We start from the raw sequence: 23,467 nt of genomic DNA on the forward strand, positions 1-23,467 counted from the left end.
AAGGACAGGGTGGAGACATAGGGCTGGCAGGATGATTAGCACCAGATGGCAGGTATCAATTATTTACCATTTATGTACAATAAAATAATACACTTTAACGATGGGAAGAGCACAAAACAAGCTCAATAGCAATTCAAAAGCATATGGAAATAAAATGCGGCAATTTAAGGGGTTGTAATAAATGTGCATCGTTGGTTGTAATGCCCCTGCAAGAATTACAAATGTTAAGCCTTAGTGAATTACACTTAAAAATAAATGTAACATAAAAAAGAAATTAGGTACACAAATAACTTTACATTCAGGCATTTATAAAAGAAAATCTGTTTGCAGCAGCTAATTAGAAAAAGAGCCTCTAATGAGCCTCACTTTTCCTTACCTTAGAGACAAGGCTGAAACGTTAAACGTGGATATAGGTGTGGCGGGTGCCGTTAAAAACGCAACTTCCCTAACTTTCCAGTGATTTCAGAAATGAGGTATCTCTTTTCCAGAGATGGGAGCTGAACCTGTGGTGCCATTAAAGCTCCACCGTGTCTGGAGAGGCCATCTGTACCTCTCTGCGGATGCCCGGATGCTGGCACTGCTTTCCTTTAGTTTTACCACTATTATTCAATCGCTGTATCCGTAAATTAATGTTGACTGGTGGGAAGAGAGGTGACTACCTTAAGCTTGAAATGTGCGACTCCCAGTGAAGATCCTGCGTTGCTGTAAGCGGTATTTTGTGGTTCACTGTGGGATGGGTACCGTTCCAGTTGGAAGAATGGTCTTGGCGCGGTGAGCAGTGCCAGTGCCACCCGCGCGATGCACTTCGGGTAAAGCAGGATGTCAGAAACAAAACAAGGAGGTCAGAACAGATTTCTCATTTCTAGTGGATTAGAAACCTTCCATCAAAATATCATTAAACTGATCACTTCCCACAGAGTATTTGCATTTCACTTAACAGCGCTTTCCAACAGCAGCGCTGTAAAATGAAGGCAAATCAGGAGCGCTCTTCGGTCTGCTCTCCCCACCCCAAATTATCAGGAACCGCTTTGAAGTTCTCCACAAATGACGTTTCCCTGGGCAGAGGCCTGGGGAAGGTTTGGTCTTGGTTTAAATTGCATTTTCCCCCCTCCTTTGCTAAGGACCACTGGTATCAAGGGGAGCAATTCCCGAAAGGGGGTGGCCTCGTGCCCTGCAGTTTCTGTTGTGGGAAATCATGTGAAGAGGGGGGACGTGCCCCACGGAGGCTGTGGGCAGCGCTGCTGGCGGGCAGGGCGATGGGCAGGGCGATGGGCAGGGCGATGGGCAGGGCAGTGGCAGTGTCAGGGCTGCAGGACACCGGTGTGGACCACAACCCGGCCGCGTGGATGGAGCACGGAGACGCCGCTTGCCCCAAAGTTCTTGCATTCACCTCGCATGCCGGCATCGCTTCCATATTTTTAAATATTTAATCTTCGCAGCCTGGTTGCCATGGGAACCTTCACGCAGAAAACTGGACTTTGCGTTAATCAGAAGGATCCTTCCCACGGCTGGGCAGGAGCCGGATTTTCTGCCGGTGCCATGCCAGCTTGGCACCGATCCTCGCTGAGGGGGTTAGCTCTGCCCTGCTCGTGCCCGGGGGGATTTTACTATCAGCCCCTAATACGCTGTCACCGAAGTCTTGGGAAATCCCCTCCCTGACACTCAAATAATTCCTACTGGAAGTCATGGGATGTCTCAGACTACTTATTGTGGGAAAAGCTCTTTTCCAGGAGCAGTCTAGGAAAGGCTGTGACTCCCAGTCGGACACCACAGGCTGGCCCTGCCTCCCCCCACACACGCTGACAGGATTTTAGCGTGCGGAAAGAGAGCCAAAGCCACAACCTGCATTTCACCTATCGGGGAAAAAAGGCTCCGAATTCCCATCGCCAGCTGAAGGCAATCATTCCCTGGCTCATTTCAACACCCTTGCGAGCAGCGGGGACTCGGGCTGGGAACGCAGAGCGAACAGCACGGGCATTTGTCAGCAGGGCTCAGCCTCTCCGATTTGACCAATATACACCGGTGCATGGGAAAAGACAAGCCCACTTAGGAATTCTGTAGCCCTTTCACAGAAACACCTTTTTGTGTCTGTCTTTGTTTTCTGGTGTGTGGTGGGAAGCGCTTGCCGTGCTGCAGCGCACGAGCGGCCCCACCTCGTGCACCCCGGCAATGAGATGCCCCTCGCGATTTGATCCCCCTCCGGCAGACTCCCACTCCCACATGATTCCTGCGGTCCATCCTCCACCCAAGCTACTGGAAACCACAGCCTGACCAAAGTGCAGACCTCTCACCCCGTACAGCTGTCCCAGTTACTCCCCATAGGTTCACCAGCCAGAGGAGGTGTCTGGGAGTGAGAGATGCGGACAGAAGCACAGCAGTGGCCATGGCCATGGGGGGTCCCGGAGCAGAAACCAGCATCACACAGAGTGTTTTACTGCTCGTGACAACTGGGGCACGCGTTAGCCAGGTTGTTCTTATGGCCTTACCCTGAGCTTTTTGTTTGGCATGGAGGATTTGACATTGCTAAGCCCTCATTGGGAGCAAAACAGTGGCTCTCGCTCTGCTTTCCTGGCCACTTTCGCCTTGTGTCACCTGGGGAAGACAAGGTGTGACCAGCAGCCCCTGCTCCTGACCCCTGCCAGCGGCGAGAGGAGGAGAGGGCTCCCTCTGCACGGCCAGCACCCCTCCTTCCCTCTCTTCTATTTTTAGACGTCTCCTCCCACTCTTGTTTAAACATATTACCTAGATCCATAATATTTGCCAGCTGGGGGTAGTAACGCTGGCTCCCAAGGTGCCTGCGGCATTTACACAAAATTAGGCAATGGAAGGAAACCGTCTCAGCAATTATGTGAGAGATGATGGGGAGCCAAAAAGAAAGATGTATGCAAAAGGTGTGCTCTCCTGCCAAAAAATTAGGGCTAAATTACAGAGTCTGGGAGTCTTCAAATAAGTTAAATGTTGTATTACAAATTTAGTTTCAATTAACAAATTAAATAGGAAAACAAGCACACTGCCTAGCAGGTATCACACAAGGGGAGGTGTTTTGCAGCAACGACATTTTCTCCTGTCACCAAATGACACAGTTAAAAAAAAAAAAAACACACAAAAAAGCAAAATTACAACAATTTCCTCGGTGCTTGCACTGGCAGCCCTCCTCTGCTCCCAGCTGGCCCAGGTGCCAGACCGTCCGGCAGCAGGTGGAAGCCACACACGCCTGTCCTGGGTCCTCTGCAGCCCTGCCTGAGCTTTGGACACGCTGGTTATTCCGTGACCTCAGCACATCCCAGCCAGGGCCAAGACCCATCCGTGCTCGGCTCCGTTCCGGCCGCTTGCAGATATGCCAGCTGCAGGGAGTGGGTCCGGGGCACGCAGCATCCCCCAGGGCCAGCGGGTTAGGTGCCGCGGCCATCAGGAGCAGGTCTGCCCGTCCCCTCCGACAGTGTTTCAGCAAACAACCTGCTGCTGACTGCCCTTTTTTATTACTTTACAGCACAGTTTTTCCTCGAATTTTATGGCATTTCATTAAAGCCGCCAGAAGGTGATACTGCCCCTTTTCCAGAAGTGAAATAAATTCAAGTTTTATCGCTTCTGGAAATGCTGGAACAGCTGTCAGGACATTTGATGGATTTTCTCAATTACAGGACTTGTGGAGCATTTTATACTTACATCCGCACCAAAGTCTAATATACTGTACTAGCTGTTTGTGTGTCCCCCCCGCCCCTTATCTCTTTGCATCTCCCTCCCTAATAATGGTCCACTTGTTATTTTTCTCTTAATTCCTTTTTTTACTGTAACCTTTTTTTCCTCCCTGATAATCATCTAGCATTTTCCTTCTTTATTTCCCAATAACACTTAACTTTTCTACAAAAGCAGGTGGTGACCCCAGAGCTAGCGAGTGCTCCCATGCTGGCTTAATCAAAAGACATCCCCCCGCCTCATCTCGACAGCTTTTGGGTTGGGGGCCACGGGGAGAAGGGCTGAGGGAGGAGGGCTGAGTCTCTGGGTGGCCCTGCGCCTTCTGGACACAATTTCCTTGGAAATAAATCCCCTCTCTACCTCCTCTTCAATTTAGGAGGTTCCCAGTGCAGGCAGCATCCCAAACACAGGGACCCGTCCCCATCCGCAGGTCCCCCCGTCAGAGCCGGGGAGCGCAGGAGGCAGCCCACGGCCGTCTCCACCTTCTCCTAAAGATGTCCCTGACAGATGAAGGCTCATTTCCCAGCGCTCCTGAGGGATCCCTTCTCATCCAGGCTGCTCCGGGGACTGTTTTCCAAGTGGTCTATATGAAATCATTTCTCAGGCTCTTCTGCGCCCTGTCGTGTACCTGACAGGCTGTGTCGGCTCACGCGCCACCATGAACACATCCCGGACTGACGGAGGCATCTCTCCACGTCGCGTCTTTCAGCGAGAATGCCCCACCGAGGCCCAGGGACTGATGGATGGACGTGTTTTACCAGGGTGAAATTATCTTGGCTCACCAATAAAATGCGTGAGGATGCCAAATTACACTTTTCCCTTCTTTCTGGCGGTAATCCGAAGCGGAGAGGCAGCTGAGGGTCTGCAGCTCCCCCAGGCAGCGAGGAGCACAGGGGTTCGGATGGCAGCATCCCCTTACGTGCAGCCGCGTCCTCCCCCCAAAATGAGGAGAGGGCTGAGGGTGGCAGAGACGAGCTCTGCCGAAAAAGGCTGCTGCTGCCTTGCATCACATAAAGTCAGGATTTAAAACCGGTGCCTTCCTCTGAGGCACAGGGAGAGGAAATCTGGCAGAAGCGAGTGCCCCAGCACTGCATCTACCACTAGAAAAAGTTGCAACGGTCAAAAAAAGCACACGTGAATTTCAAGAGTTGCCTTCTTTTGACCTAAAACTTCATCTCTCTGAGAAGATGGGGGCAGCCAGGAGGCAGGAGGTGTCTGCTCCCTCTAGGAGCAGGAGTGAAATAGAGTTGAGATGAAGCCATAACCCATCCTAGAGGAGGTCCAGCATTTGCACCCTCTTTTTGCCGAGATCAGGCACCGCCTGGGTTCCCACCTACCCCCACACCCCAGGAGAGCTGACAGAGAGCTCTGAAGGAGCAGCTCCACGCCAAACACCACAGATCCTCAGCAAATTTCCACCAGTCAAGGTGTGATCCCGGATTTATTTAAATTAGAACGATTAAGGCAATTAAAGGCAAAGAAGTGCTTGGGAAAGGGGGGAAACTACTACCAAACAGAATTGCTATTACAGTCTATCAAATTGACACAGAAAGATTAAAAACCTGATTTACATTTTTAAAAAAAAAAGAAGAAAAAAAAGTCTAACGTTCCCTAAAATAGATAAGGCACCCTGCTGAGAAAATCACTCCACACATAAAAGAGAAGCAAAGGTGATTATATATAACAAAACTAATCTTCTCTATTGCTTTAATCACCTCAGACCATTTCACCTGCTTATTTGGAAACTGTTAACCTGAGGAAAAAATTATTGTGAGAACATCCTCATTTCCAGCGCTGCGCTCGAATGGGCTTGTTTTCCTAAACATCCATCCCCGGAGTCTTTAACAACAGCCATTGCTCTGCAAGATAAATGTTTGCTTAAGACTATTCTGTAGTTAATACATATATTCATGACTTGAGCACGACGCAGCAAGGGAAGAGGGTGCCGGGACGCCGTGAGCGACCCGCCAGGGTTGTGGCAGGAGTCTGTCTGTCCTGCCACCGCCGACCACCAGCAGTAAATTTTGCCTGAATTTTAGGGGAGCGTGGCGTGGGGGCCTGGGGCACAGGGTGCACAAAGGCAGCCCCGCGTCTTTTCTTCCCAAAATCCTGGCTCACAAGGTCAGGGCGGAGCTTACCTAGGGCTGCTCACAGAGCTACGACATGCGCATCCATGGGATGAGCAAGTCGAGGGGTGACCATCTTCCATTTCATATGGCACCTTCCACCACGGTGGCTCTGGGAGGTCCTTTCGTGCCCAAACCGCTGTCGCTGGGACCCTGCAGGTAGTTCAGCAGCTCGTACCCACACCCTCCACAGGTCAGCACTGGTGAGAGAGAGCACTGCATATTGTGAATATTAAGAGAGGCTTTGGGTTGGCAGAGTGGATTTACCCCCACAGTGCCATCACTGGGGTCACAGAATCACAGAATGGCAGGGGTTGGAAGGGACCTCTGGAGATCATCTAGTCCAAGCCCCCTGCCAGAGCAGGCTCATCTAGAGCAAGTTGCACAGGAACGTGTCCAGGCGGGTTTGGAATGTCTCCAGAGACGGAGACTCCACCACCTCTCTGGGCAGCCTCTTCCAGTGCTCTGCCACCCTCAGGGTAAAGAAGTTCCTCCTCATGTTTAGGTGGAACTTCCTATGCTCAAGTTTGTGCCCATTACCCCTTGTCCTTTTGCCGGGCACCACTGAAAAGAGCCTGGCCCCATCCTCCTGACACCCACCCTTTAATGATTTGTAAGTGTTGATAAGATCCCCCCTCAGCCGTCTTTTTTCCAGTCTGAAGAGACCCAAATCCCTCAGTCTTTCTTCATAAGAGAGGTCTTCCAGTCCCCTAATCATCTTGGTAGCCCTTTGCTGCACCCTTTCCAGCAGTTCCCTGTCCTTCTTGAACCGGGGAGCCCAGAACTGGACACAGTACTCCAGGTGCGGCCTCCCCAAGGCAGAGTAGAGGGGGAGGATGACCTCCCTCGACCTGCTGGCCACACTCTTCTTGATGCACCCCAGGATGCCCTTGGGGCCACATTGCTGGCTCATGGTCATCCTGTTGTCCACCGGGACTCCCAGGTCTCTTTCCACAGAGCTGCTCTCCAGCAGGTCGGCTCCCAATGGGGTCAGTCTGTCGGGGCGGTGCGTGCGTGCACACCTGTGCACACGTGTAGACGTGCGTGACTTACAGCAGTGCCCAGGCGAGCGCAGAGCCCCTGCGTGCCTGCGACTGACCCCCTGCCCAGCACACCGGGCACACACAGCGCCTGCAAGCAGCCACGGCACGGCCGATGCTGGCCTCGCAGCCCAGCAGCCAGAGACTCCGCATAGCTCATTCATTCATTCACACATTGCCCCCATACTGGGGATGGGAAAGTGCAGCGGCTGGCACGGGCACAGGGGAGGACGTGCTGCTCAAGCAAACGGGTTTCATACGTTGATGCTGCGGCTTCTGGTCGGGGTGAGCTGGGAAGAGCCCCGGCTTTCAGGTCTGCAGGGTCGCCACTGCTCCACTGCCAGCGAGAGCGGGCTGCGGGGACCTCAACATACTTTGTCCACAAAGATGAATGCGTTGGCCCTCTGCCCTATGTCCATGGTTATCTCAGTACCAGTCGTATTTGATACTGAAATGCAACACCTCTTCTGATAAATCAGACATAGCACGTTAAGCGACGATTCTTCCTTTGCCAGAGTAGTAGCTTGTGAGATTTTATAGAGGGTTTATTTTTATATGTCACAGCTCTGATCTGAAGCCCGCTGAAACCCACTGAAGCCCGGTGGATGCGGGAGGTTTTGTGTCAGAGCTACAGCGAGTAAATAAACACGTGGAGAGGAGGCGGCTGAGCAGCAGCAGCCGCCTGGGCTGGCGCCGGGCGCCGCTGCCGTCACTGGCAGCTCCATGTTGCGGCGGTAAATTTTTGCAGGTCTCCATAACTCACCCCAAACGCCTCGCTCGTTTTTCTTACAAATGCATTTTCACCAGGATCTCCAAATTCAGGGCTGGCATGAGTGATACTTGTTATCCTGGGATGTCAGCAAGGACAGGGAAAAAAATTCCCTCTTCCAGTTAGTGGTGTACAAATCAGTTTAGGCAGGAAATAATTGCGCTCCCCTCTCAGAGGCTAATTAGCTCCAAAACCTGGGATATTCAGAAGAGGGGAAGACATCAAGCCCGGGTGCATGGAGGGAGCGGGAGGATGGTGAGCATCCTCCTCCTAGCCGTAAATCACAGAAATCGAATTAGATCATCTCAAATTGAGGGACAAAAAGCCAGTTATAGATCCATTTTGCAACGCCAGCTGACATGGCTTCCATTTGTGACTCGCTGAGTGACATTACTTATCCTGAGTGCTTCTCTGACAATATAAGCACTTAATGTGAAGATGTGTAAAATTACAGCAAAATGAATGAAACCCAGGAAATTATGTAAAGTTTATGGGGTTGCTTCTTTTTTTTTTTGCTTTGCCTTTTATTTTTTTTTTCTTTTTTGAGGCCTCCTCTCAATTTCTGCCTTCTAAATGAGGATCTGGGCAATGCATCAGCAGACAGTGCCTTCCTGGAGCAACGGGCTCTTCTGCTCTTGATGCACCTGAGCAACTTGAAACTATTACCGGCGGCACGCACTGAACAGCGAATAGACCTTCATGTTGATGAGGCAAATCCTGCGGCACTTAAAAGCAAGCTATGCTGAAGCGTCCCATGTATCTCCGTCTCCAAAGTGCAACACACTTATGGAAATTGCAGATCCTGTGGTGCTATTTGTCTGGAAGGAGACATTACAGATGACATATGAACCTGATTTCTCAAACAGATGAGGACTGTGAGAGGATTAAGGAAACATCTATAAATTAAGATGCAGAATAAAGTTCCTGCTGTCTTCCTTGGCCTCTCTCTCCTTGGCTCGAGAGTCCAGCGCTCACGACTGCAATACTTGGCACAGCACCAGGCATCCCTCCCTTGCCTACTGCTATAAAATGGGTAGATCTCATGCCACGATCCTCCTTTGGTAAAGCAGCAAAACCCCAGCGTCCAGGGCTCTTGGCAGTGCCCCCTCTCCGGCCACCTGTGGCCAGCCCCCTCTGCAACCAGCCCCTGCGAGCAAGGCGTCCGGCATGCAAAATGCATATTTATCTTGACCTTTTTTTTCTTTTTCTAGCTGCACACTGCAAACCCGCGTGGTGCCTGTTCCTGAAAGCCATCGGAGGTCGCATGGAGATGTCACTCCATCCGGGAGCACGGGCGAGCAGGCAGCTCGTGGGCCTGGGGGTACAGCCCATGGTCCCCGCACCAGATGGGGGTTCCCTAGGAAAGGCGATCACCACATGGAGATTTCTGGGTTTCCTCAGTGTTCTTCATGCACGAAGTAGGGTTAAATGCAAGGGGAGAAGAGTCTGTCTTTCCCCGCAGTGACCCCAGGAGCAATGTAATTAAGCCCTTATCACAGCCCCATTTGCACTCGGCAGCAGCCCCTAGTGCAGCGGCGCTTCCCACGGGGACAAAATGCAGGCAGGGAAACCAAATTCCTGCTGCCATCTTCAGCTCTGCCCCGAGAATGCATGTGCAGCAGGGCTGCGCAGGGGCAGCCGTGCTGGGGTGTCCCACACCCCCCCAAAGCCTCCTGCCCGCAGATCCCATCCTGGGCTGTGCCGGGAGCGGGCGCTGGCTGCCGAGCCAGGGACCTGCGCCAGACAGACACCACCCCAAAACCAGCACCCGAGAAATAAGTGTCTACAGTCCCAAGATACTCGTATGACACTTACAGAGCATTCACAGTGACAGAGCAAACGGGAAAGCATCAAAATATTTTGATTTTTCTTCAAAACATATTTTTAGTTGTTGCTGCATTGGCTATAGATGGATTTTTTTTAGAAAGGGTGAAATAACTCCAAGCCACGAGGGGCTGTCCCAGCCAAAACAACCTGGATTGATCTGAACTACATCTTTTTTCCCGACTTGGTCAGAAAATGCACTGCCTGTATGCCTCCACAGACTGCAGAAGAGAAACCACGCAGTAAGGAATCACTCTCTTCTTTACGAGCGCAAATCTAGGTGGATAAGGTCAAAGGCAGGAAGGCAAATAAAGGGAACAGAGATAACCTGGTCTGACGGAGGTCACAGCAGACGCCGTTGCCAGTACCTGTGTTTGGTTGAACCAGGCTGTCGGCCAGTGCTGTCCCCTTGCGACTGTACTGTCCGCACAAGGAGTTACGAAGGAGCAAGAGGTGAAGAAGGAGGAAGATGCGAACGAGCTTGCCTCTCTGTCTTTAGGCCCTTGCCTTTCCTGACCGCAGTGGGAGCAGGGCAGCAGACGCCGAGCTGAGAGCAAGCCCTGGGAAGCAGCCTGGGAGCGTTCAGGCTGCACCGGCAGCTGGGAGTCACCTCACAGAAGCCGGCTGCAAGCGGTTTTCCTTTTTGTCAGCACAAGTTCCTGCTTCACAGGAACAAGGAAAATCTCCAAACCTGGGACATAAAAAAGCCATCAAGCAAAGACACAAAAGTATTTCCATTCGTTTCATTGCAGATAACGGGTGGCAGCTACCATTTTGAGATCAAGACTTGCTCTGCCGAAGACCTCCAGCTGACATATCACCAGTCATTTATGATCCGCCATTAAACGTATACAGTCATTGTAGCTCTTTTCTCTGCTAGGTGCAGCCTCAGGACTTTTTGCTTAGGCTGCACATAAGTTCTTGTTTGGAAGACTTAAAAGGAGGAAAAAAAGAATGACAAACTTGGTCTCCCAGAAGCCACGTCGCAGTGCCAGGGAGGGAGATGGCACTGGTGCCCCAGCAGGGTGGCAGCCCCATCCTGCTCAGCCTTCCAAGGGGGAGCAGGGCGGCGTGCCCTGGCGCAGACCCCCAGCAGGAGAGTGTCCCTCCAGCCGCCCTGAGCCCCCGGCCAGGCTCCTCCGGCCCCGGGAATGCAGGCGGCTGTGGGAAGGATCCTGCCTCTGCTTGGGCTCTGTCTTTTGAACACGCTCCTGCCCTCCCAAAAGCAAGACCAGATGTGCAGGGAGAGGTGATACCCTCCACTGCACCCGCTGCCGCGTTTTAAAGTAGACGGAGGAGTTTTGGGACTGCTGGCCTCCCTCAGCAGCCGCCACTGCCCCATGCTGCACAGCAGCATGGAGAGGGGCTTGGCCCAAAGTCCGCCTGGTTTTCCCAACTGCATCCTTTGTTCAGATCAGAAATATCACCTCTGCCTATAAACCTTTCATCATTTGAGATACCTCCCCACAGAGATGACATGAGAGGAATGATGGGGAAAGGAATGATCAAAGAACATTATTATCAGGATTTTTGGCAGCTGAGCTATCATTCCAAATGTGGGCATGGCAGACACTGCTCCAAAGCACCGATGGGCTCGTGGCTGCGTAGCAGCCCACATGGGGTGAGATGTTCAGGGACCCAGCACAAAGAAACCAGTGCTGGGGAAAAAAAGACTTCTCCCCCAAGGCAGCTGGCCTGGGGTAGTTCATGTCAGCCAGCCTAACAGAGCAGTCACCATCAACTGAACTTTATCTTGATTAAGTAACCAGCACCCAGCAGCAGCACCCTCCACAGACGAAGCTAACCCCAGGTTATCTACACTTCACAGCTGTTTAACCCGAGGTTATTCCTCTTGGAGTGGGGTCGGCGTGCTCTAATGGAGTTCTGCTGCTGCGTATACAGGAACAGCATTTCCCAGCAGTTAGTGCTGTGGCATAGTGCTTTCTCTTGCATTTTTGGGTTTCTGTGGCTCTCACGCTTCTGCCTTGCTGAGATGATTGTGTCATCCAACCCATGAAAATTTGGCACTGAAATGGTACCCCGCTGCATTGTTTTCTTACTGTATAGCTCATGATCCCCCCTGTTCCTCACAAGTCACGGTAATTGTAAGGGCTGCCAAGCCTCAAAGCCAAAAGCAGCTTTGGGATATTTATCCCACCTTCTTGTTTGACATGTCATAGTTGATGTTGTAGCGTAGTTGATGATGGAAGTGGCGGTGAAGGCCAGCCCAGAGAATGAGAGAAGGATGAAATTCGGTGCTCAAGAGCACAAAAACTGCTGTAACTCAGTGGGGGTGCCTCATGTCAACCATGAGAATCTGTGGTGGGAGCCATCAGGAGGGAGGTCAGAGCTGGCTATGGCTTTGCAAACGACAAAATTTCTACTGTGTTTCCATTTTGCAGAAATCAAGATTCATCCAGATGCAGTTCACCAGAAAATCCAGATTTGAGCAAGAAACCTGGATAGACAGCATCCAATTTATTTCTTCTCTGCTAAAAGCATCCATGAATGAAACCAAACTGTTGCCGTGGATATTTACATTGGTTTTATTTGTTTGTTTATGCTCACAGAAGAGCTAAATGTATTTGGCAGATTGAGACGGGTGTGGTGGGCAGAGAGGGATAGAGATCACCCATGCCCCGGAGCTAAATAAAAGTGAGGAAATATTCACCGCTAAGCAACTTCAGGTCCCCATGTGCTGCTTTCCAGCAGCATCCTTGCCGCTGTCCTCCTTAATCTCTTCCTACAGATAGAAATGGGCAGGAGAGTTCCTCTCTCAGAATAACTTACTCTCCATCCAGGGCAGAGTCTTTCCAAGATGATGCTATTCAAATTAAACCACAAATCTTCTCTTCTAGGGATAACACTCTGCTGTCTTCCCAAACCTGTTCTCATTTTCTTTTGCTGTTTTGACACCATTAGTGTTCCACAAGTGCTAGCACACACAGAGATAATACTGTTAATTTTATCGTGCTTGGAAAAGCACAGAACAGCCTAAACTCAGCCAAATGCTTGGCTTTGCCTTTTCCCTATCATATAATATCCTTTTGTATATAGCTCTGCGTGGCAACTCATTTATATCAAATCTTACCAGTTAAGGCAGGAGGGAAAAGGGGGCACTCAATAGTTGTCTTGCCAAAGAGATCTGAAGTCAACAACCTCCTGTTTTCCAGCAAGCAGGGCCGGCGTGACAGCTCATGGGGGCACAGGCTGCCTGCTGCCAGCCAGGGTGAGCGCACCATGAAGCTCCACAACCCAAAAAGTTGGCCAGGAGATACAATCCCATGGAGGAGGAATCCTGCAGGCCAGCCAGCCACCTGCAGAGAGCTCTGCAGCCGGCAGCTGCCTCGCGGCTCTCTGGGAACCCCGAGCATCCCGGGGCTGTGGGTCACGGCTGTGGGTTGGAAACACCAAACGTCTGTAGCCCTCGGAGTTAGAACAGCAGAACGGGAGGGGAGCCTGCGCTTCCACACCTGTAAGGACAGGGGCTTTCCAAAAATAAAAATGCTTTGTATTTAAGCCATGAGGAGCTGCTCTTCAGACACTCTCGTGCAGATTTTCATGCAGACGGTCCCAGGGCTGTTTCCCCAGCCCTCGGCAGCAGCTCACTGTGAGCAGACGACAAGGTGGGTGCACATTGCAGCACCAGGAGCCGCCGGGCAGCACTGAAAATGCTGCTGAGTGTGTTCCCGGCAGTGGCATGTAGGGGTCACTTCAGTGGGACTGAGGGCCATCATCCCAAAGCTGGGGACATCAGGTCAAACAGGGGCCTTGGGGAGGGCTGGAGGCCACTTTCCACCCCAGCCCTCACCTGGGAGATTACCCCCAGGGGGAGAGACAGAGAGAAAAAGCAAACATTTGTCCCCCAATCAACTGACCGAGATTTTTTTAAATGAGTAGAACCCTTCTGTATGCAGTTTTCACTTCAAGCACAGTGTAGAAAAAAATCGATTTGTTTTTCTCAGTCCAATTCCCTTCTGTCTAATAGGTCTGTTGTAAATGCCAATTTTACTGTCATTTACACTGTGCCCATCTGAGCAATTTTATCAATAGTTAAATAAGAATACTTTAAAGTAATGTGATTTTTTATTTGAATTCCAATTTATGTTCAGATGGTTTGACGCAAATCTAGTAAGCAAGGCTCACTATTTTCATAGAACAAATTAAATTATATGTTATATAGCCACACAAGTAAATATGTTATATAATTGGATAAATAAATACTTGTGATTAGATACAGTATCTTATTCTTACCCACATATAATAGCAAGACTAGTGGAAGTATTGTACAAATCACTGTGCTTTAATAGTTAGCAGTCCATGAAAACCGACCTGAAAGACAATAGGCAAGAACAAGCACAAAAAAAAGGCTAAACCTAGTTATTTGAGCCAAGGCTTCCTGCTTGCCTGTTTAAGTGCAGTTCAAATCAGCTTAGAGTCATTTTCACTTAAGCCAGTGCATCTGGGCAAAGAGGTCAAAGCGTAATTAGTTGTGCAGAAGATGGTGGTGGTGAATAAAAGGGGATGATGGACCCTGCTGGTGGAATGGATGATGGGGACGAGGACAGGGATGGACAATGAGGATGGGACTGGACGATAGGGATGTGCCACCAGTTACAGGTCACAAAGCCAGCAGAGCCGAAATCGGCACATGGACAACCAAATGGTTGAAATTGCCCATTTACAGGGAGTTTGAGAGAAAGAGTCGATCTCAGTTCTTGTTGTCAGACAAGTCTTTCCTCCTGACTGTGGAAGAGAAAATCAGTTCCTTTTAAGCTGATAAACACAGCCCAGCTGGGACACAATTTGTTGTTTGGATACTACAGGCTGAGAGACCAACCGGAGTCCTGGCATGTTTTAAAGAAATTGTGGCTCCCTCATGCAGCTAAATTAGTAATATATAGCACACGCCTGCGATGGAAACTGAAGAAGGCTAGTGGTAATGATTCCTCTCTTCCACCCACCCTCTTTTTCTCCCATGTTTTGCTTCAGCTCAACCTGCACCACTTTTAAAGTGTTTCTACTGTTTTTTTCACTTCTGAAAACTTCTCCCTCCTTCCCACAACTCTTGCAATCTGCCTTTATAGTAAACGGACATGCTAAAAATTTGAGCTGCTCAACATACATTGTTAAACCGAGACAGTGAGATAGCGATCCTGAAACCAAGCACCACACGCAGGCTCCCCTCTTCCTGCCACCACAGAAATTATTCACTAAATGAGTATTTGCCAGCTTCTCACACGGCAGAAAGGCAGCTAGGGAGATATAAGATTTAATTTTTCAAAGTATGAAAGTCAGTCTAAGTCATATTTTCTCTACAGTAGGAACTGACTCAAAACCAGCTGGCTGCACCAATAGAAATGGGGTATTTACCAGCAGAGCGATGTAGAATATACCACCCCAGCAGCCACCTTTAAGCCAAAATGTGGGCACTCAGGACCAAAGATGAGAGTATTTCCAAGAATTATTCCCTAACAATTTCCCCTCCTCCTCCCCATTTCAGTCTGACAGCCGTTACTGGGTTTATTTCAGCTTTGACTTCCACTGTTCCTCATCCAACAGCTTTTTCCTCCATGTGCAGCAGATGAAATCCCATTCCCATTCAAAAGGAAAAGCTCTCTGACCAGCCGGTTACTGGGAAGCCTGAACTCCTTCTCCTTCACGGATAGGGCAGATGCTGCCTCATCACAGCAGTTGCTTCATGGCACGCAGGGTCCCAGGTGCTGGCCTGTCCCCAAGCCGAGCACCAGCCATGTCCCTTGGTGGCAGGGTAGCTCCCTCACGTTGTGATCCACCACATCACTGTGCAGCTCAGTTTTCCGCATCGTGTCAGTACTATGCACGCCAGCACAGCAAACACACCTTTTCTTCAGTGCTGCCATCCACATTTTTGTGTATCACCTTCTTCATCTGCAGCAAGGGAGGAGGGCAAACATAGATCTTCACCACCCTGCTACTGTTACTCAAAGCTTCTGCCGTGTATCTGTTGAAGGAATTCATTGCTTCTCTCCAGTGTGGAAACATCCTCATGGCACTCAAGGCAGAGATTGTGGGCGTAGCTTTGAACAAGGGAGCTAAATGCTGTCCTGGGACTGATGGATCCAGGATTTACTTTTTGAGGCATGTGTTGCAGTCTGCAATCAGCCCCGTGCTATTGCACTACAACTATCCTACCGCCTGGGTTAAAGCTGTCCGAAATACTCCCTGTACCTGCAGTGCCCATCTGCTCCAGGTCAGTACCCCATTCATATTACATTTGCATGTCTGGTACTTTAGTGAATGCTGACAATATCATTCATCCTTTTTTCCAGTTCTTAAAGCAATAGAAAGTTTTTGAGTATAGGAGGCCCACAATCCGTGAAGTATGTGATAAAAGGGCTTGATAGGTAAGAAAAACATCACCATTGTTTGGAGCATAAACAGGTATTTATAGCATGTCTAAGCTCTTCCCTGGCCAGCAATTCATTTTAGTTCTTCCTTCTGGGTGACAGTCTGTCATGTGAAAACACAAGATGCTCTTCAGAGCTTAGGTGACCTTTAGAGGTTCAGCCCAGAGCAGTTTTGCTGACATCTGGCACACGGGGGACTTGCCATAAGAGGGAATAACAACAATAACCAAGCTTCTGCAGGGCCGTCATCTGTCGATCCCAAGGCAGGGAAAGCAGCATGGAAAAGGAGGGCAGCCAAAAGGCCGTACCTGAGCTTGATCTGCAACACCAAGGCAAAGTCACACCTTCGCTAAGTCATGGAGGGGACCAAGATAGGGGCAAAGGAGGCAGCCTGGTGGGAAGGGTGTTTAGTGGGAACACAATTCATCATTTAGCTTTGCATAAAGAGCAGGGGCCTCAGAAGCCACTGGGACTAGGGTGAGCCAGGATGTCTCTGTAATGAGAAGATGCTGTGTGAAGAATTTGGTCTAAATGCACAGTTAACTCAGAACAAAGTAACCAAAAATAGAAATGGCTAAGCAGGGATTAAACAGGGGTCAAGCAAAGTGAGAAGAAATTCAGCTTCATGAGGAAGACAGGGAAAAGTGAAGCTATAGTGTCAAGAAAACAATGACTTTCAAGAGGCATTTTTCATGAACTGAAGGATAAACCTAGATTTCTCCCTAGTCTGCGCAGGAGTTGTTCAGATGGTGGGCTAGGCTGGGCTTACTGCAGTGTGCTGGGGGAGCCAGAAGATGTATTTTACTGGCTATGCTTAAAAAACACAGCACACTGTCAAAACATCAAAACGCTGCTTGCCCTCATCTGTTCCTGCGCTCCTGCCCTTGAAACATCTTCTGAGGGGAAACTCTTCTTCTGGGGAGATCATATTTGAGAATTCAGAAATGGGCTGTTATTTAGTAGAGAATATAAGCAAAAGTGTTCGGGGCTCAGAAACCAATGGCCACACTGGCCAGAGCAGGCAAATCCTGCTGCATCAGCCTCTGAGCCAGGGAAGCTCCTCTGTTCCACGCAAGGTGAGTCATGGTGGGGACGGCTGTGTCCCTGGCTTGGGACGGAGGATTTCCCCTCCCCAGCTGCTCCGTCAGTAGAAGAGACATGATCTGCTCTGGCAGGACGGTGCAGCAGCGGGGCTCCACATTTCAAACGGCAGGGGTTAAGCAAAGTGACCAATTTCCTTGGACTAATTGAGCATGCAATCTGCCTGCTTGTAAAGCCTGTATTTGGCCAGGAAGATTTATTACTTTTAGCAATGATGAATGTCCAAGAGCAGTGAGGGCAGACCTGAGCTGCAGTTCATTAACTTTAAGTGGGATGATGTTGAAAAACCATTTCTATTTTTGGTTATTTTGTTCTGGGTTAACTGTGAATTTAGACCTAATTCTGTAATAAAGTGCTCAGGGGGGGTAGTGAATCGTGTTCTCTCTGGCAGATACTAAACCTGTAGGGTTTTGTCCTTATCCTGATGAGTAAGCAGTTTTGGCTGGTCCTGAGAGGCTCTGAAATGACAGAAGACTGCTCTGTATGGGAGTTTGAAGTTAAGCCTCCATCTATCTCAGAAGCAGAGACCGAAATGGAGGACTGACATTTCTTTGCCATTGGGTTTCAGAATAACACCTTTTTATCACCTTCATCTTCTCAGAATGCCATCATCAGTTCAGTGCTTTGTCTGTGCTACTGAACAGCTACGTCCATCACAGGGGTATGGCGGCACCCCCTGCCTTCCCCTACATCTGCTTTAAAATCAGTTGCTCTCTTTGTACAGGTGGGAAAGTGCAATGCAATACTCCTTACACTGAAAAGCGCTGGACACTTTACTAACTACCTAACGTAACATCTGCCCCCCTCCACATTCATTATTTGCAAACGCTCTCCTTTCCTCCCTTTCCTTGGAAGAATACCCACTAGTGAACGGAGCTGCGAAGCCCCAGAGCACACCTTGCCTTCTTTTCTCCCCAGCAATACTTGCGCTTAATGTCATCCTTGTACAAAACACCCTCTCTCTGTCCCTGCACTGCAAGACCACACTGGTCCTCTAGAAATTGTCAGGGAGTATTTGATGCTGAAAGATTATTTTGTTATAAATCACTCCCAGAGGTAGCTGTGACCTGTAAAAAATACTTTTGTGTTGCTCTCTTTACAGCAGTGCGTAGACTGAAAATGCATGTGTATGTGTGTTTCCACAATAAATATTATCTTGCATGGTACCAGTGTCAGCAGGGGCGACTGCTCCAGATTGCCATGTATGAATTGTGGCTCTGACACACCTCAGAACCAAGCACAAACCTTTCCTGCTCGCCCATTAGCCTCTACGAACCCTGGGCCAGGGGCTAGCAACCTGCGATGCTGTATGCAAGGAGCCCACCGCCCAGGATAACCAACCTGGAAGCTGCAAAGCTAATGAATTTGCCTCTGAGGCTTAACTGTAGGAAAAGTAATTAATCTTGCTGGGTCTCACTCATCATCAAGCAAACTTTTGCTGATGAAAAAGAAAACTGCTGAGCATTCCAGTTCACTCCCCAAGCCAGGCTCTCCCTGTTGGACTTTGCGGGTAACTGGCGCATCATTACTATCCCATTTTCTACAGATTCCCCAAGAGGAAACGGTGAAAGGAATGCATAAATGTCAGTGAGGGAAGGGGGGTTTGCAGCTCAGGCTTTCACTCACACTCCCAAAAAAGTTGTGGGTTTGCTTAGGGTCCGGATTTTGCTCAGATCTGGTGAGAGGAAAAAAAAACGAACAAAAACAAAACCAGAAAACCTGTAAGGGAAGAAGGAATGTCCAAAAGAGTTGTCAGGAGGCTTCACAGCAGTTGTGTATGAGATGTTCACCCAGCCCTGCCACTGAACGGGTATGAGTCAGGGCTGAATCCAGCTCCCATCCACATATGGTCTAAGCCTCAGCCAGGGGGTAAGAGATGAAGATACCAAAGATGCATAACACTGGGCGTAATCTCAAATCACTTCAGGCATCTGGCCTATCCCAGGCATCCGTTTTAGTTTGAGATAAATTGCTCTCTTGAGTTGTCTGTTATATTGGGAGCCTACACTGGCCGGCAGAGAAGTGGCCACCACTACCAGATGCCCTTCGCAAACTCGTCAGCGAGCTGACAGACTTTCGGAGAAGTGCCGAGGAGCCGGCCAGAGAGCTGTGGGTGAAAGCAGGGCTGGCAAGGATCAGCAGGGCACCAGGGTATCAGCCATGCCCTACACGGGCAGTAGGATCAGAGCCGCACAAGGAGCTGCTGAGCTTGATAAGGGCAGCCATGGCTGGTCTGGGGGACCGGGTGTAGTTCAGTCCCAGCAGCAGCAATCTCATCAATCAGGCTACCTAGGTGTCTGATGGGAGCCGTACACTGCTTTTAGTTGCCTTTTAGTTGCCTTTCAAGGATCAAAGTTTATTCCCTTGAAGGCTTATTGCTGGGATTGTTCAGGCTTGCTGCGCCAGGGCAAGAAATCCAGTTCTGGGAAACACGCATGGGTGGAGAATGTATAGGATTTGGGTCATTTGGGGGAGAAAAAGAAGCTGATGCAACAGAAACATTAACACAAAGGGGAAAGAGAAGGATGGGAAAACAGATAAAGAAATGCATGAGTCAAACAAGAGACACTCAGATGGCTACATTTCTTCTGCTCATTATAAGTATTTTCTCACAGAAAGTACTTTACTCTTCCTAAGAAGAGCACAAAAGCTGATCCCTTATGTTTGATCTCAGAACCACTCCTTGAAACCAGGGGTTTTAGCAAACTATAAAATCCACACAGCAAAACGTCCATGTTTTAGCTGAATTAAAGTATATTTTTAACTACCTATTTTGATTTACATCTGTATATGGTAACAAAATGCATAGAAGATATGTTATTAAACACACATTAAAATATTAAAATCCTGTGCAGTGGGGCTAGAGTTCAAATGTTAAAACACTATCAAAAACAACCCTCTACCTTATTTTCTAGTGGAGTGAAATGAGAAGGATGTGATTGTGAGACCAGCCTTTCGCACCTCTGCTGGCCATTTAGAGTGAGAAGCGTTTCCATTCACTGTCAATGAATAGTCCAAATTAGAAACACTGATTTTAGATTGCTCACCTGTCTCAAAAGCTTTAAATGGCAGAAAACTCTGCTCCCAATAGCAGTTGCAAAGGACTTACTTAGTGGGTAGAGCTTTTATATCCTAGTGGACTCTAAAAAGAGAAAATCACTTCCCAAAATGATGTCAGCTGTACACCGCAGCCAGGATTGGGCATGACCCAAAGGCACAGCACAGGTCCACAACACCGGGGAAGAGGAGGGCATGGGGAGGGCGGCAGTGGAGGCCATGCTGGGCTGTAACCTTGGAGCTCCTGTCTGCAGGCAGGGCAGAGAGAAAACGTACGTCAGAGGCAGAAAATGAGCTGTGGCCCAAGCCATAGTATGTGCTGTCAATAAAACAATGTTTTATCTGTTGAACTTAGGCTGCGTTTTGGTTTTTTTCACACATCAAAGCTGGGTTTTTTTCAGTTTATTTTAGAATAACTGCAATCAAGCGCAAAGTAATCGCTCCCTGCACCGCCTTTTGTTATTTTTGATGGAGTTAGACAAAACTCAGCGTAAGTAAAATCAGTTCAACCTTCTTGAGAAAATAAGACTTCACAAGAGTAAAACTAATTTACACCATGCACCGGTGTTGTCCGATGAAGTGTCTCACGGGGCGGCCGTGACAGGCTGGCTGCAAAAATCAACCAGATTTGGAGCTTCAAATCTTGTTATGTAGTGCCATCTTGAGGTTTTGTGAAACAAAAAGTAGTTTCTCCAAGGTTATGTATAGCTTTTATCTGTTTGTAGTTGGAGAAGTTCATTCTTCAGGGTGTATGATCGGGTGCATTCAGCTGTGTCTGTGAACTGGAGAAGACGGAGCTGGACTCACCCAGATGGAGCACCGCTGCCGGGCCCATTCTCTGCTCCATGGTGGCATCGACTCTTTGAAAAACCTTTCCTAGAAGTTCACCTATCCAGAGTTTAAAAACCCCAGCAAGGGACATCACACTGGCACTGCAGATGAGGGCGAGGGCCACAGAATGTGGCCACTCCTCTTCTCCAGAGACACAAACCCGTATCTCGTCCCCTTCCCTGTTGTGACAATGTCTGTCCTTCCTGAGGCTGGCGCCATGGGTGCATACTGCCGCCTCGGGCACAGCAGCTCTGAAAATTGTGGGTTTTAGAATCATAGAGTTATCTAGGTTGGAAGGGACCTTTCAGATCATCAAGTCCAGTCATCAACCTAACACTGACAAAACCACCGCTAAACCATGTCCCTCGGCACCATGTCTACCCATCTTTTAAATACCTCCAGGGATGGTGACTCCACCACTTCCCTGGGCAGCCTGTTCCAGTGCTTGATAACCCTTTCGTTGAAGAATTTTTTCCTAATATCCATCCTAAACCTCCCCTGGCGCAACTTGAGGCCGTTTCCTCTTGTCCTGTCGCCTGTTACTTGGGAGAAGAGACCAACCCCCACCTGGCTACAACCTCCTTTCAGGCAGTTGCAGAGAGCGATAAGGTCTCCCCTCAGCCTCCTCTTCTCCAGGCTGAACACCCCCAGCTCCCTCAGCCGCTCCTTATGAAGACTTGTTCTCTGGACCCCTCACCAGCTTCGTTGCCCTCCTCTGGACTTGCATTTTTTACAGCGTCAGTGCCTGGTGTCTGCACATCTGCCAAAACACGTCTGTCCCTCCAGCGCTGGTGGAGGCCAGTTGCTCGGGGCTGGGGGATTTCATGGGGATATTTGTGTCACAACAGAGGAGCTGTCACCCTGTGCCTGGTTTTGGGCCGGCATGGCTGGCCAGCCACAGGGCCAGAGAGGGCAGGGAGGGGACGGGGCATCACAGCGCAGTGAAAATGGGGCAGCAGAAGGTTTAGAGGAGCAACATGAGGGATCTGAGTGCTCCACCATGGCAGGGACACCACACAGGCAACCGGCATTGAGGAGGGGCAGCATGGCCTGGCCGCAGCACCTCACCCACCATGTTGTGCCTGTGAAGACGAGGGTTTTGGGGTGAGAATCAGAGGCCTGAGTTAGAGACTGGGCAGCAGTGGGACACGCAGGCAGGGGATCCCCAAAGGGGTAAAGGGGAGTAGGTCCCCCCGAGGAGCCAGGGGGTGCGTGGGGACGTGAGTGGGGAACCCGGGTGGGCCCGTCGCCCTCAGCGGGGGCTCTGGGGCAGACGGGTGGACGCCCGACTGTTTCCGCGACGTCTCCCGCCTTCCCGGCCTCCTCGCTCCCTTTCCCCCCCGGCTCCGCGCTTTCTTTGCGGGCCGCCCCGGGGCGGAAGCGCCGTTCGCGCCTTCCCGCGGCCGCTCGGCTCTTTCCGCCTCCCCCCCTCCCTCCGGCCCGGCTTCGTTCGTTTCCGCGGTCGCTCGGCTCTTTCCGCGGGGGCTGGCGGCGCGCTCGGCCGTTCCCGCCGCCTGCCGGGCGCTCGGCGTTTTCCGTGAGCGCTCGGCGTTTTCCGTGCGGGCCGCGGCGCGCTCGGCGCTTGCTCCCTGGCTGGCGCTCCTCAGTCGGCCGCTGCCTGCCTGTCGCCGGGCTGGGAGCGCCTGTGTGTGTGTGAGTGACGCGGCGGAGGTGTAGTTTGACGCGGTGTGTTACGTGGGGGAGAGAATAAAACTGCGGCGAGATCCTAGGCGCGAACGAAAGCAGTGACGGAGCAGCCTGGTAACCGGTAAGAGGAGGAAGGCGCCCAGCAAACAGGGGCGGGGGGGAGGGAAGGAAATGGAGCCCGGCGGGGACCAGGGGAGCCGCCGGGCGGCAGGACGCGGGGGCCCGGCCTTGCACCGCCCGCGGGAGGGGCGCCCGCTTTAAAGATGGAGCCGAGCCCTGCAACATCCCCGCCGCCGCCGCGCCGCGAACAAAGGATAATGGCGGATGGGAGCCGGGCCCCGGCGGCGGCGGCGGCGGCCGCCACGGCCGGGCGGCGGCGGCGACTCTGGCGGCAGCCAGCGGCGGCGCTCACCGCGGCGGGGACGGGGGATCGCGCCCCCCGGCCCCAGGAGGAGGCGGCGGAGGAAGACGACGAGGGGGGAGCGGCAGCGGCGGGGGGCGGCCGCGCACCCACCCGCGCCCCCTCAGCGGCGGGGCGCCGCCTCGGCCCGCTTCCTCCCCTCGGCGCTGCCCGCCTCGGCCGGCGGCGGCCTCCGGGCGCGGCCTCCCGGCCCCGCCGAGCTCCGGGGCCGGCGGTGGTGGCGGCGGGGCGGGCTGGCAGCCCTCCTGCCGGGGCCGCCCCGGCCCCCCGCGCCCCGAGTTTCACTTCCCCGGTGACCCGAGTGCGCTGTATAAATAAATAAACCAAACTCTTCCATGGTGGAAGGGAGCTCGTGGGGCGCTCCCAGGCTCTGTAACGAGAAGTTTTTTGGGGGTTTTTTTTGTGTTTTTTTTTTTTTTTTAAATAAAAAAAAAAAATCTGTGGACAGCAGCTGGGGCCAGCGCTTGGTCTTGGTGGTCACTTTTATTCGCAGCGAGGGGCAGGGCCGTCCCCGGGAGGCTGCGAGAGGGGGGACGGTCACCCAACACCGGGGACATGCCGGAGGG

General features: G+C 51.0%; 1 protein-coding gene across 2 annotated transcripts in view; it reads left to right on the forward strand.

Annotated features, from left to right (window-relative positions):
- Positions 1 to 22,317: 22,317 nt before the first annotated feature.
- CREB1 (cAMP responsive element binding protein 1) overlaps positions 22,318 to 23,467 on the forward strand; it is a 31,919-nt gene continuing 30,769 nt past the window's right edge. For both annotated transcript variants that reach the window (XM_063340412.1, XM_063340411.1), the window contains exon 1: positions 22,318 to 22,601. The gene's annotated coding sequence lies outside the window, so the exon portion shown is untranslated. The remainder of the gene's footprint in view (positions 22,602 to 23,467) is intronic.

This window comes from Chroicocephalus ridibundus, chromosome 7 (assembly GCF_963924245.1).
Source record: "Chroicocephalus ridibundus chromosome 7, bChrRid1.1, whole genome shotgun sequence".
NCBI classification, from domain to species: Eukaryota; Metazoa; Chordata; class Aves; order Charadriiformes; family Laridae; genus Chroicocephalus; species Chroicocephalus ridibundus.